Source organism: Columba livia, chromosome Z (genome assembly GCF_036013475.1).
Source record: "Columba livia isolate bColLiv1 breed racing homer chromosome Z, bColLiv1.pat.W.v2, whole genome shotgun sequence".
Lineage (NCBI taxonomy): Eukaryota > Metazoa > Chordata > Aves > Columbiformes > Columbidae > Columba > Columba livia.
In genome coordinates this window covers 83953233-83968453 of record NC_088642.1, presented here as the reverse complement: position 1 = coordinate 83968453, position 15221 = coordinate 83953233, and positions in this window count along the sequence as shown.

Sequence of the window (15221 nt, the reverse complement as noted above, 5' to 3'; positions counted from 1 at the left end):
GCTCTCCCATGTCTCCCTTTCCTACCGGCATTCTAAACATAAAACCAAAGTCCAGCATTTCCTGATACACAGGGTTCATCAGCGCTGCAGTTCGTGTTGATCCACTCGGTTCCTTGACTTTGCCCCTGCAATTTTATACGGAGTCTGAGCCACTGTTCATTTTTAGGGATGTTCATCGACATGTGCTTACCTGCAGAGGCGCTCGGTATTGACTTTTCTCAGCAAAGCTCAGCCCGTTGCTGTTCACTAACCCTGCACAGCAGCCCTGAGCACGACCACAACACGCCACATCAGCTGCAGATGTGCTGATGGAGGGGTGCGACACCGCCGGACCTTGAAACAAAGCAGAAAGAACAGGCCCCAGAGCTTTCTTCACCTTTTAATGTCATCTGAGCACCTAAACCCATAGGATTTATTTAAACCACAGCCCAGCATTGCAACAGGAACAAAATATCCCGCGTGTATTGCAAAGTTTGGCTGGGGATTATGCACTAAACGGAGCGTAATGTCTCCTGCTAGCACAAAGCCGAGGCTCAGCGTCCAAATGTCTTCTCTCCACACGCAGCCACGGCGTGCAGAGCCACGGAAGTGGTTTATGTGTGTGGGTGGAATTAACAGTGGAAGAGGAAAAGGTTTAATTTGTTGCGTTACACCTTGCACACAGAGAAGGCTGATGCTGAGCCCTGTGCCCCCGCCAAGCCGATCGACCGTCCCTCCCGAGCCACGAGTGGAGCTGACCTGCTCACGCTCTCCCTTTTCAGCAGCCTCAAAGAACCAAATCAGACATGAAATAAAGAGCTAAAAGACTTTATACATGCACAAAAAATCCCATATTCTTTCCTGCTTGCTTCCTCCTTTCCCTGGCGAACGCTGGGAGGTGATTTTGCATTGGAAGCCACGTGGAACCGACCACACGACGTGCAAGACCTTGGCAAAAATGCTTCTTTCTCCCTAACCTGGGGAAACTCGAATAACCTGTGTAACCCGGAGCGGCTCCGGCAGCGCTGACCCGATCGGGTGGTGTTCCAGCAGCTGTTTGTTCCAGCCCAGCCCAAATCTCCTGCAGAAACGCCCAACCGAGAGTCCTTTCTCTCTGCTGATCCCTCTGATCCCTGTCCGGGGTCACAAACAGCTGGGATTCCATCTGTTCTGGGCGGTGTTTTCTGCTGTGGCTCGTCCAGGTGTATTTATCAATGAAACAGTGGTACTGCCAGCGTGCTTTATATGGTCTCCCAACAGAACAAATTATACCAGTTTCACTGGTGTGTGTTTTCACCAAGACGTTCTCGCAGTCCAAACATTCCTTGTCTCTTTTACATCCAAATAAAACATTGCACTTTGGATTTCCGTGCGTTTTTGGTGCAGCGAAATTAATGACAAAATCCAGTACGTTGTGTATTTAATTCCCATTACTGGCAATAGGATCTACACATTGTGTGCGAGCTCTGCAGGCCCCCTAACATGTGGGAATTTACTGGTTCCCCCATACGTACCACAGCAAACTCCAAATTGTGGCCAAGGGCATCCTTGGGACTAAAAAGCTGTAAATTAGCCAAGAGCTGTGAGATGTGAAACAGAACTACCCAGGCTGAAGAAAATGGTCATTCTCCGCTGCAACTATTGATAACAGGAGCATTCAAGCATGCATGCATCTCTACATAAAACAATATAAACCGTATAAACACAAGCATCGCTGACTCCTCTCCCGGCAGTGTTAGTTTTCCTCGGTGGCGGTTCAGGTCAATCCGTGGGCAGCAGAATGTCACCGTCCCGCACCGTGTCCTGGGTTTAATGTGTCGCAGGCTGCAGATGGCCGGGGGAGCGACGAGCACGGGCGCTTCAGCGCAGCAGAATGGGGGGGCGGGAGAGCCAGGATCACGTCCTGTTGACCCCGAGGAGAGGGGAAGGGCGGGTCACCCGTGTATTTCGGAGCTCACTGCGCTGTCTGTGCGACGGCTGCTCAAACACCTCCCGGTCGGGGTTATCGTCGTGCGCCCAGCGCTGCCGCTGGCAGAGAAGCTGCCCGGGAGCTCCTCAGCCAGAGTAAAACATTGTTTGTGGTGTTTTCAGGCAATGTGTGAACCCACAGTCGTGCTTTTCTTGTGCTTAGTAATTCTCTGCTTTCATCAAGATAAACACAACCCGGCCAAGATGGAGCCGCGGTGCATGAGACAGAGAGGGACAGTCCCTGCTGCGGCTGGGATCCGGGGCAGGATCATAGAGTCACGGGATCATGTTGGTTGGAAAAGCCCCTCAAGTTCATTGAGTCCAACCATAACCCACCCCCGGCACTGCCCCGTGTCCTGAGAACCTCATGTCCGTCTGTCCAGCCCTCCAGGGATGGTGACTCCAGCACTGCCCTGGGCAGCCTGTTCAATGCCCCACAGCCCTTTGGGGAAGAAATTGTTCCCCAGATCCAACCTCAGCCTCCCCTGGTGCAACTTGAGGCCGTTTCCTCTGCTCCTGGCGCTTGTTCCTGGGGAGCAGAGCCCGACCCCCCTGGCTCCAAGCTCCTTTCAGGCAGTTCAGAGATCAGAAGGTCTCCCCTCAGCTCTGTTCTCCAGGCAGATGCAGCAAGATGAAGGGTGAAGGTGGGAATGGGTGTCAGACACAGTCGGATGCTTCGACAGAGACTTTGGCAGCAATCGCAACAATCACAACTCCCCGTCTCTGTCCTGGTGCCCAACAGCTGCCCTTTACAATTTGGAGCAGCAAAGACCATGCCTGCAATGTTGGCAATCACATTTGGTGCTCTTGTCGTGACCCTTCACATGCAAAGAAAACATGTTTTGTTTTCTGAAGAACCACAATCAACCTTGGGTTTGTTTTTTATTGTTTTACAAGAACAGTTTGCTTTGTTCTGCTGTGAACAGAACGACCGTGAGCTTCGCAGGGAGCTGCTCAGTGCCCTCCTCCACACCGCTCTGTTTCCTGCTCTGGAGAGGATGAGAAGCACAAATGATATCCCACAAACATCTGGACAGAGAGAGATCCGCGCTGCCTTTGCTGCTCCTCTGCCGGGGCACGGTCTGTTCTGCAGAGTCAGCAGTTTTTGGGCAGGCGGCAGCTCCCACTGTGGGCAGGTCACAGAATAATAGAATCACAGAATCCCAGAATGTCAGGCGTTGAAGGGCCCTGGAAAGCTCATCCAGTGCAATCCCCCCATGGAGCAGGAACACCCAGATGAGGTTACACAGGAAGGTGTCCAGGCGGGTTGGAATGTCTGCACAGAAGGAGACTCCACAACCCCCTGGGCAGCCTGGGCCAGGCTCTGCCACCCTCACCAGGAACAAGTTTCTTCTCATATTTAAGTGGAACCTCCTGTGTTCCAGTTTGCACCCATCACCCCTTGTCCTGTCACTGGTTGTCACCAGAAGAGCCTGGCTCCATCCTCCTGACACTCCCCCTTTCCACATTGATCCCCAGGAATGAGTCCCCCCTTCAGTCTCCTCTTGTCCAGCTCCAGAGCCCCAGCTCCCTCAGCCTTTCCTCACACAGGAGATGCTCCACTCCCTTCAGCATCTTGGTGGCTGCGCTGGACTCTCTCCAGCAGTTCCCTGTCCTGCTGGACCTGAGGGGCCACAACTGGACACAATATTCCAGGTGTGGTCTCCCCAGGGCAGAGCAGAGGGGCAGGAGAACCTCTCTGACCTACTGACCACCCCCTTCTAACCCACCCCAGGTACCATTGGCTTCCTGGCCACAAGGGCCCAGTGCTGGCTCATGGTCACCCTGCTGTCCCCAGGACCCCCAGGTTCCTTTCCCCTACGCTGCTCTCCAACAGCTTGTTCCCCAACTCATACTGGAACCTGGGGTTAATAACCAACAGCACCAGAGGATTCCCCTTTGTCCACGCCATGTGGAAGAATTAACTCTGTGGTACCTAATTTTTTTGGCAAACTTGAAGGGATCACTCCTTAAGGGCTTTAATTTCCACTCCACGTGGCTCTGTTGAGATGAAATATACCCTGTGGGCTTTCTGCCTTATTTTCTGACTTTTCAGGAGTTTTGAAAGCCTTGCCGCAGCTGCCTGGAGATGTGGGAGAGATGCTGCCCCGTGATGCTGTGCTGCTGTGTCCCTGCTGAAATGCAGGGTGCACAGGGTGTGTGTGCTGGGAATGAGCTTGTGACACACCTGAACTGCCTGTCAGCTCTCTCAGGAACAAGTTACTGAAGTTGTTCAAGATTTTTTAAGTGTTTAACAAGTGGGTGGTGCTTGTAGAATGGGAAAACAACACCTAATCCCTGATGTGGCTTGAATCACGGACGAGCAAACAGCCTGTGAGGTTTTGTGCTGCAAACCACGCAGGTGTGTGTGGTGCGCGGGAATGTGTTGGGGATGCTCTCACCTGCCAGTCGGGGACACCTGGACACACAAAAGGCAGTGACAGACAAGCCGAGGAACGGCTGCTGCTCCCTTTGTGGGACTCAGCAGGTGCCGGCGGGTGGAAAGATGCTCGTCCGGTGTGTCGGGGGCTGCAGACGCGTCCTGTGCCTCCTGCATTAACCACAGCCTGGAAGCACCCACAGCTGCTTAGGAATGTCCTTCACATGCTGACACGCTGCCTTGCTGACCCCTGATGAATTAAAGGCCGTATTTGTGTAAGGCTGATCTTTTTCCTGGCAGGTGTTAATGTCGCATCACTGCCGACTTGCTAACTGCGTAAGATTGTATAGGTATTCACCTTCAGATTGCTCTTGGGTTCTCAAATGTGGGAATTTCCATGTGTGCTCTGGCACATGGGAAGGGTCGGATCTTCCTTGTTTGACAGGCAAAGCTGCAGTTTCAGTGCTCTGAGCTGCATTTTCCTGTCCTGTGCCTCCCCAGACGCAGGTGACGGCCACGTCCCACTTGTTTCTGGCTGCTGGGGGTGGGTTTACTGTGTAAACTACTGGTGGTACAAATCACGGTGTGTGAGCTGCGTTTTGCGTCTGCACCGAGGTTCGTCTCGTCTTCCCAGCGGCAAAGACCCCCGGATGGTTACGTGGTGCAGCGTGTTGTTCCTTCGACACAACCCCCTGCACGTGTAGCGCGGGAGAGGAGGACAGAACGTCCTTTGCCAAACGGCGCTACAGCGATGGAGCTGCAGCTCTCCAGGCTTCTCGCACAGACCGAGACACACGAGTCCTTCGCCACCACCTTTTTTTGCTCTTTTCTGGAGTCTGGCACGACGGGGACGTGTGGGATGGAGCAGCTGAGCACAGCGGAGCTCTGCAAAGCGGGGCTGGGATGTGGAGCTGGCTGAGCTCCCCAGTGGGTGACAAATTGTACATGCAGTGCTGGTCCAGCTCTGGGTCCTCAGCACAGACACACATGGAGCTGCTGGAGAGGGGCCAGAGGAGCCCCGGGAATGACCCGAGGCTGGAACAGCTCTGCTGGGGACAGGTGAGAGAGCTGGGGTGTTCACTGGAGAAGAGAAGCTCCAGGACACCTTAGTGCACCTTTCAGTGCTTAAAAGGGGCCATGAGAAAGACGGGACAGACTTTAGAGCAGGGCCTGTTGTGACAGGACAAGGGGTGATGGTTTAAACTAAAGGAGGGAGATTCAGGCTGGACATGAGGAAGAAATTGTTGTCCTGAGGGTGGTGAGAGCCTGTGCCAGGTACCCAGAGAGGTGGTGGATGAACCATCCCTGAGACATCCCAGGCCAGGCTGGACGGGGCTCTGAGCACCCTGAGCTGGTGAAGATGTCCCTGTCATGGCAGGGGGGGCACTGGACAATCTTCAGTTGTCCCTGCCAACCCACACTGTTCTGTGACTCTGTGATCCCCGTGTTTTTCTGCATCACCATCTCCGCACAGCCTGGTGCGAGATCGCTTCTCTGCTCTCCTGCTGGAATTGCTTCCCATGCTCCTGCTTCCCGTGTCCCTGCTTCCCAGCTTTCCTCTCACTCAAGCGATGTTTCCTCTGGCTGCAGTTTCCTCAGGTTTCTCTTTATTAAATTTCTTTTCCGCCTGCCTGCTTTCTGCCTTTTGTTGTTTTCTGCCCGTGGTTCTGGTGTCTGTTGCTTTGCATTAATTTGCAGCTCTCACCAGTGCTAACTAATCCTCCCAAGTATCAAATCTCATTACACGCTGCTCGTTTCTTCTTCTGGATCACTAATGAGGATGTTAAAAAGAATGAGCCCTGACACCTCTCCCTTTGCCACCATATTAGACAAACCCTCCCCAGTTTGCTGTATTGCCACTTATTATAGCCATATATAGCCAACTTTAACATGAGTGCTCCTTCCAAGCCCAATTTACATTAATTTATCAGAAGAAAATTTCATTAGTCTGCAAATTGTTTTTCTACAGTTCAGATCTGCTTGGAGTTTTTTTCTCTCCTCCAGCCTTGTCCTTTAGTGCTTATTTGGTGATTCTTTCAAAATAAGAAGATCAATATACTGTCAGGAAACACTTTTTTCTGGCTGCTGGGGGTGGGTTTACTGTGTAAACTACTGGTGGTACAAATCATGGTGCGTGAGCTGCGTTTTGCGTCTGCACCGAGGTTCGTCTCGTCTTCCCAGCGGCAAAGACCCCCGGATGGTTACGTGGTGCAGCGTGTTGTTCCTTCGACACAACCCCCTGCACGTGTAGCGCGGGAGAGGAGGACAGAACGTCCTTTGCCAAACGGCGCTACAGCGATGGAGCTGCAGCTCTCCAGGCTTCTCCCACAGACCGAGACACACGAGTCCTTCACCACCACCTTTTTTTGCTCTTTTCTGGAGTCTGGCACGACGGGGACGTGTGGGATGGAGCAGCTGAGCACAGCGCAGCTCTGCAAAGCGGGGCTGGGATGTGGAGCTGGCTGAGCTCCCCAGTGGGTGACAAATTGTACATGCAGTGCTGGTCCAGCTCTGGGTCCTCAGCACAGACACACATGGAGCTGCTGGAGAGGGGCCAGAGGAGCCCCGGGAATGACCCGAGGCTGGAACAGCTCTGCTGGGGACAGGTGAGAGAGCTGGGGTGTTCACTGGAGAAGAGAAGCTCCAGGACACCTTAGTGCACCTTTCAGTGCTTAAAAGGGGCCCATGAGAAAGATGGGACAGACTTTTGAGCAGAGCCTGTTGTGGAGCGGAGCATCTCTCTGTTGACACACACGTGTGGGGCGCACCGGTGGTACCACGCACCCACAACCGCTGCATTTTGGCGGCGGTTGTCCCCACCAAACTCACGCAGAGGTCTTTTCACTGAGCTTCATGTTTCTCCCTGGCAGGCACTATTAAATAACACGCTTTTTGGAGTGGAAAGCGAATTGAGTGATGTTTGTTTTGTGTTCTGGTGTGTGAAAATGTGATGGCTTTTCCACACGTGGCAGGAGAAAACCCAACCTGCTCAGGTCTTACTTTCCCAGTTATCAAGAAGACCGTGTGTAATTAAAATGCTGCCAGGTGCCTTCCTATTTAATATGCTTGCAAACCACGCAAAGCACTCCGACTGCTCTGAAACTCGTTGAGCTTGTTAAAACATAAAAATCGTACAAAATAATTGGACAATTACCAGTATCGAGAACATCCTTCATTTTACCACCGGAAAATTATACACTTTACTGAGAAGGTAATTTTGATAAAATCAGCACTTTGGGATAAGAATACATCAAGCAAATAAAGGTTGATGACCAGTACTTGATAAAAGCTTGAAATAGTCAATGGTAAAGTACTAATAGCACAAAAACCTCTTGCTCTTTTTATTTACCGAATCATCTTATCTATTGACGTAATAATTACAGCACATGAGTTCAATATTAGTTTCGATTTTGCCATCAGTTAAATGAAGGAAAAAGCAATATTCCTGCGAAGAATTGCGAAATTATGTTTTAATTTCCGTATTGTCTTGTGACCTTTGGAAATAATTGCTGTGTAACGTTGCGCTTCTTCCTGCAGCTCTTCGAGACCATATGTTTTGTTTCTAATAGAAGCGATGAGGATGATTGCCACCTGGCCGCTATCTGCATGGCGCCTTCCTCCCGCCTTCCTTCGTTGCACAAACACCGTGATTTATTTAATACTTACATATTTCTTATAGCCAACAAGTCTCCTGCCACCAGAACATTTATCCCGTCACCTTGGGCTGCGGAGACCCGTTCCTACGAATATGATATTTCAAGGTCCCTTGTCACTTAATAGTAAAATTGATAGAAAACTTGCACAACAGGGACTTGGGCGCTTATCTATCTATCATCTATCTATCTATCTATCTATCTATCTATCTATCTATCTATCTATCTATCGTATTACCGTAACAGAAAATACAAATGTACTTTTGAATCAACACCATCACTCCATATTTATTTACAAGTATTTGGGGTTACTTGTGTCAAAATTTCAAATGCTTGAACTAACGGGATGGCAGTTAAAGCAAAACTCTTCTTGCGTGAGAAAGGGGAAAATGTTGGTTGGTTAATGGGGTGTGAAGGCGCTATTCTGTATACGTTAGATACAAACTGTGCTCATCCTCTGAGCAGGGTTTTCTGAGTGCAAATATTTTGTCCCTACATGTGTTAAAGCACTTTTATTGGATGAAAACTTCTGGTTTTTACTCACTAGTACAGCAGGTGTGAAGAAAGTGTTAATAACTTTTTAACTCTGCCGTGTAACCTGCTCTACCTAAACAGGTTATCTGCTCAACTATTATTAGATTACTTTATTGAAGTTTTATCTTGGTATACCAAGACTGGGTCCATAAGGAAGGAGGATGAGAAGTTTATGGAAGTTACCACCACCACGCACAGCTGTGAGCAGCCAGGAGCAGAGCAAACAGAAAACCGATATCCACTTTTGCACACAAAACACATGAGGTTTCGTTTCCTTAGCAAGACCCAGTTACAGAGAATCTGAAAGTTAATAGTTCTGTTTGTGTGGGTTCACATTTACATCGGAGCTTAGTAAAGACAAGCCCTGACTATCACACCGAACTCATTCTTCAAGAAAAACAAGCCATTTTCCAGAGGGCTGTGCCACTTTGGATTCTCCAGGAAAAATAATGATTTATTTAGTTCTTAGTTAGCTGGTAGAGAAGAAATCCTCATGCAAACAAGGACAATTTGGGGCCGGATCCAGGAATGTGCGTGTTGAAATGAGCTTGGTCTCCATCAGCCACCTCCCGAGGCAAAAACCACAGCGGCAAATTAGAGACGCCAGGAGAATCAGGGCAGAGAGGTCGGATGTCTTGGGCTCATTACACTGAGCAGAAAATCGTGGAGAGGGTTTAGTCTTAAATCCTGCTGCCAGGGAGCAAAGCCGCTTAATCCTGGTCTAGGGGGAGATGCCTGATACTGGTCTGAAACTCCGGGACTTAGCACTGAGAAGTTCCCAGACCAGAGCTCAAATCCTCCTTGTAAAATGCGATTTAACTCAGAGCAAATCTCCCCGATGAGCTGACAACCTTCTATTCTGTATTTGTTTTCAAAACATTTATGGGGACAGGCTGAGAGAGTGGGGTGTTCACTGGAGAAGAGAAGCTCCAGGACACCTTAGTGCACCTTTCAGTGCTTAAAAGGGGCCCATGAGAAAGATGGGACAGACTTTAGAGCAGGGCCTGTTGTGACAGGACAAGGGGTGATGGTTTAAACTAAAGGAGGGAGATTCAGGCTGGACATGGGGAAGAAATTGTTGTCCTGAGGGTGGTGAGAGCCTGTGCCAGGTACCCAGAGAGGTGGTGGATGAACCATCCCTGAGACATCCCAGGCCAGGCTGGACGGGGCTCTGAGCACCCTGAGCTGGTGAAGATGTCCCTGTCATGGCAGGGGGACTGGGGGAGATTTGAAGGTCTCTTCAATGCAAACTGTTTTATGATTCTATGAAATGCAGGAACTGCTGCTGTTCCCATTGTACTTTTAACATCACCAAACAGAAGTTTGGGAGAGGGGACACAGGCTGACGTCATTGTGTGCAGTGGGTGGGATAAGCTCAGCCTAAAGCTGCAGCTCAGGGAGCTGCTGCCGAGAGCCACAGCGAGGGGCACAGGTTGTTCCTCTGCAGGCAGGTTGTCTGTCTGTCTGTCCTGGCAGGCAGACAAGAGCAAGTCAACGCCATGCTGTGATGAGGGTTCCTTCAGGTGGGACAAGGCCCTTTGCCAAGTCCCTACGTGGTGTCAATGGGCTCTCAGCTGCTCCTGCTGCCTTGGAAATGGGGACAGTGACCTGCACAAGAAATGCCATTTAAAAAACTTTGTGTTAGGAATAAACAAATGCAGTAGGATGCACGCTGCTTGAGTCAAGGTGTCACCAGCCCCTCGGGCGGCCGAGCTCGCCGCAGCGGGTGCGTCAGGGCTGCCCTCCTGCCCTGGACCAGAGCTGAGACGCTGAAAATTCCTCTAAAAACAACAACAGCAGCAGAAGTGACTCATCTGGGGCAACACAGCTTCAGCTGTTAGAAATGAAGGCGTCACCATTCAACACACCAACCTCCCATGTGTCCCTCCCCTCCGAGAGCCCCACCTGGCAGGGAGGACAGCTCCAGATGTTGCTGTTTGGCTGGTAAATTGGCTCATGGAGGGATCTGCTCAGCCCAGCCTGAGCTACAAAGTGGAGGCGTGTGCCTGGGATGGGGCAAAATCATCACGTTTCTGTCCTGCCCCACTTAAGGAGAGTGGCCCCCAGCTTGTCCAGTGCATGTCACTTGTTCTCATGGGGATCAAACCTGTTACGCTGTGGGTCTTCGGGGCATTTAACCCAAACTTCACTCCCTGGTGACTGTGGTGAAAGGAGATGCTCTGCTGGCTCAAATGTGCCCCACCTGCTAACCTGTCCTCATCCGTGTTGTGGGTGTGGGAGGAGGAGATGCCTTCGGACTGGGTCACAGCTCTCCTGGTTTTGTTAAAAACAAGTTTCTGTTTTAGTAAATTTGCCTGTCAGCTAAAGCTTCATATCCACTGCATTTTCCTGGAGAACCAGATACATGTTTTGCTAAACACAGCAATGGAATGTGAGGTCATTGCTAAGGATGGATGGACATCCTGCGAGAGGGGCAACGAGAAACAGGTGACCAAAACCTGATCAACTAAGTATCCCATCCCATCCCATCCCATCCCATCCCATCCCATCCCATCCCATCCCATCCCATCCACGTGATACTTCATATAAAAGTGGAACATAACACGGATCTCATCCCTTTTCCCTATGGCCGACATTAGGAGAGGACCTTGCTAGTCGTCCCTGTGAACTGAGTCCAGCTCCGGTTGGCTGCAGAGTCCAGTCCAGGACTTCGGGTGCCGGCTCTGCAGTTGCCGGGACTTTCCAGATTGGTTTTGTATATTTTGTATTATTTTCTCTATTTTATCAGCAGCATTAGTAAAACATTGTTTGTTTTTCCAACTCTCTTCTCTCTGTCCTTCTTTCCCTCCTGATCGCCTGTGCTGAGTGGGAAGGGGGGAGAGGGAGGGGCTGAAGGAGGAAGGGGGTGTATAGGAGGCTAACAATACATCTGCCAGGGTTTTATTGTCACCCCGCAATCAAAACCTCAACAACAGTAGGCAGACACAACTTTTCAGTGCCATTGCTTAAACATCACTGATCAATATTGAAACTGAACGGAGGTTGTTTCAAGTGTAAGCGTGTAGCATAACTTACTGTTTAGAAAATATCCCACCCTTGTCAATCTGAGGTATGTGTCTTATGATTTGTAGGATACAAGTGCAGGTGTGGGAGACAGTACTATCTTTTATGCCCATGCTTTTTTCTCCAATATCCCATGCAGCTGTTGTTATTTTGTGTTTCAGTGGGGGATTTTTAGCCCTTTGCTCAGTTTTGCCATCATGGTCTGAGCAGCTCCAGGAGGTCAGAGGCAAAAGTCTCTGGTGCTTCGCTTCCCAAAATGCTCCAGCTGGTCCCACACCTGCAGGGGTGGTGTCACGGGCAGAGACACCTGGACACCTCCTGCCACGCACATCCAGGGTCTGACAGGACCCCCGAGCACCAAAACTGGGCTCCAGCAGAGAGGGAATCACGTCACAGACCCACAGAGTGTCCTGAGCTGGAAGGACCCACAGGGTCACGGAGTCCAACTCCTGTCCCTGCACAGGACACCCCACAGGTCACCCCGTGTGTCTGAGGACGGTGTCCAGTCTCTTCTTGAACACTGTCAGGTTGGGCTGTGACACCTCCCTGGGAGCCTGTTCAGTGTCCAGCACCTCTGGGTGAAGAACCTTTTCCCCATGTCCCACTGACCCTCCCTGGCACATCTCCTGCCGTTCCCTGGGCTCTGTCACTGTCACAGAGAAGAGCTCAGCGCCTTTATACCCATTTTGCCCGTGGCACCCAGACCTGCACACAGTGCTCCAGTGAGGAGCTGCCCAGACAGACGGATTCAGCAGGAGCTGTGGAGGTGGGAGTTATCATCCCCCTGGCCAGAAACCAATCCTGAGAGCAAAGCACCTGGGACCAGGCATGAGAGATGACAAAGGTGTGCTATGAGTGATGACGGGGGTCAGGGTGAGACAGTGGCCAGTGAGGCCATCTGGACCACGAGGCGGGACTCGGGGTGGGATCTGAAACACCAGCTGAAGAGCAGAGGTCATTAGCTAGGATGAAGAGCCAGGGTGCAAGAGACCGAGGTCTTGTCCTCCTGTCCTCCTGCACAGGCTGGCATAAATGGTAATGTTTTCCAGCAGTTGCAAATGGAAGTGAATTAGCACCCTAATTGAGGAGCCCTGATGGGGATGTTGCCCTGGCAGTGTCACCGCACTGCTGTCCTTTGTGAGTCACTGCTCCCGTAACAGGAGGTCAAAGCCAGGTGATGGATACACAGCGACTGCTCCAGTTGAGGAGTTGCTCATCAAAAAGTGATGGGAACAATCATCATCTCAATATGAGTGACCAGCGTGTTGCTGTGGTGAAGAAAGCCAACGGCACGCTGGGCTGCATTAGCCAGAGCATCACCAGCAGGGACAAAAAGTCATTATTTCCAAACTTAAGGGGGTTGATAAGAAAGATGGGACAGACTTTTGAGCAGGGGCTGTTGTGACAGGACAAGGGGTGATGGTTTAAACTAAAGGAGCGAGATGAGGAAGCAATTGTTGCCCTGAGGGTGGTGAGAGCCTGTGCCAGGTACCCAGAGAGGTGGTGGATGAACCATCCCTGAGACATCCCAGGCCAGGCTGGACGGGGCTCTGGGCACCCTGAGCTGGTGAAGATGTCCCTGCTTGTGACAGGGGGCTGGGGAGCTGGGGAGGGCCCTGCAACACAAACCATCTGTGATTCTGTGATTATCCTGCTCTCCTCAGTGCTCATCAGGCCACACCTGGAGCACTGCGGTCAGTTTTGGTCCCTACTATGCAAAAGGGCTGTGGCCAGGCTGGAGAGGGTCCAGAGAGGGACCACAAAGATGATGTAAGGCCTGGGAAACCACCATATGATGAAAGGCTGAGAGAAATGGGCTTGCTCAGCCTTGAGACCAGAAGGCTGAGGGGAGACCTCATCAGCAAGTTCCAGTATTTGAAGGTGGCTACAAAGTAGAGGGAGACTCTTTGTACAAGGACACACGTGGAAAAGATGAGGGGTGATAAGTGCAATGACTCCTGGGGAAATTGTGATTGGACACAAGAGGGAAATTTCTCCCGATGAGAACAACCAGGCATTGGAACAATCTCCCCAGGGCAGTGGTGGGTTCCTCAACACTGGACACATTTAGGATTCTGTTGGGCAGGTGCTGGGCCAGCTTGTCTAGGCCAGGCTTTTTCCAAGAAAGGTTGAACCAGGTGATCCTTGCGGTCCCTTCCACACTGGGATTCTGTGATTCTATGATTCTGTGATCTCTGTCCGCAAACCCAGAGGAATTCAGGCACATCTGGCAGGGTACACCTCAGTCCATGGGTCCATCACGAGAAGCAGGGCTCTTGCTTCTGCCCCTGCTTCCTCCAAACCATCTGCTTTTAGTGTGGGTGTGTGAGCAGCGATGGAGTTCAGCAGAGTGGCACTTACCCAACAGATTCAAATGACCTTTAACCAAACTGGCTCTTACTTTGTTCAATATAAGCTATAGTTTCCACAAAAAGCAACGTGCTATGAGTTGCGGATCTTGGCTCAGTGTTTTTTACACCAAGCAGTACAGGGTGTTTCAAAAAGATGGACCTGGTTTCAAAGCCGTTTATTTCACCATGCAAACAAGTTACAATTACACAAAAAATTTACTAATAGTTTAACAAGTTCTCAGGTTTTAGTAACCTTTCAATAAATGATCTATGTTCCCTCCACCTGCTGTACAGACAACACCGAGACAACAGTTGAATTCATCCAAAACGTGTCTTCTTTCACTGAGGTCGCAGCTGCTGCGGTTCTGGTTTTGAGGTCATCCAGAGTAGTTGCTAACGGTGGCACAAAACCATGGTGTTTGACATATCCCCACAAGAAGAAGTCGCAGGGTGTAACATCTGGGCATCTTTGGGGCCAAGGCTGTAGCGCCAAGCCTTGAGGTCCTGTGTGACTTACCCGATGTTGGGGCACTGCCTCCATCTTTTTGAAACACCCTGCGTAACGCTACTAAAACGCCGATATTTGGGGCAGAGGCCCTCGGAGCTGGCACCTTCTGACCCAAAGCCCCCTGGGTCCGGGCTCAGGGTGTCAGTGTGGACCTGTATCCCCTCTCCAAACTGATGCTGAAGGTCTGGGGCAGGGGGCTCAAAGCCCACCCACAAGTCCCATCAGGCTCCAATAAACCCAGCCTGGCTCATTGAGCCTCAGAGGTTATACAGGGACAGGGAGCACACGCAGTATTGCTCATGGAAGCACTGGAGCTTTTAGGTGATCTACAGTAAGAAAGATAACTTTGTGGCTCATCTCAGGTGACACCAGCTCTGCTGCTCTCAACCTTATGAGAAAAACAAGCGTGAGATCTCCCGAACACACTGTCCCTTGGAAAGGTGGGTAAGATTACTCTAATTACTCATTTTGTTTCCGGTCTCTAAAGTTATCATGACCTGTTTGTGCCAGGGCTGCAGGGAAGGCATTTACATTTCTGCCACAATTACTGAAATGGGCTAGGTGAAACTACTCAAAACTTTTCAGTTAAACACTTGAAATTCTTCAGCATGATTCTGCCTGTGTCAATTACCATTAACTGTCATTATCTACCATCTGAATTTGCAGATAATCTCTGCCTTCTGGAGCTTTCAGTGTGGAAGTGAAGCTGATGTAACGCTCTTTGTTCATGATTATGCCCCATTTTCTAATAAGACACTTGGTTCTGTACTTCACATCTAAGAGGTCTTGTGATTGCACAGGAGAGCAAACCGGCATTAGGTAAA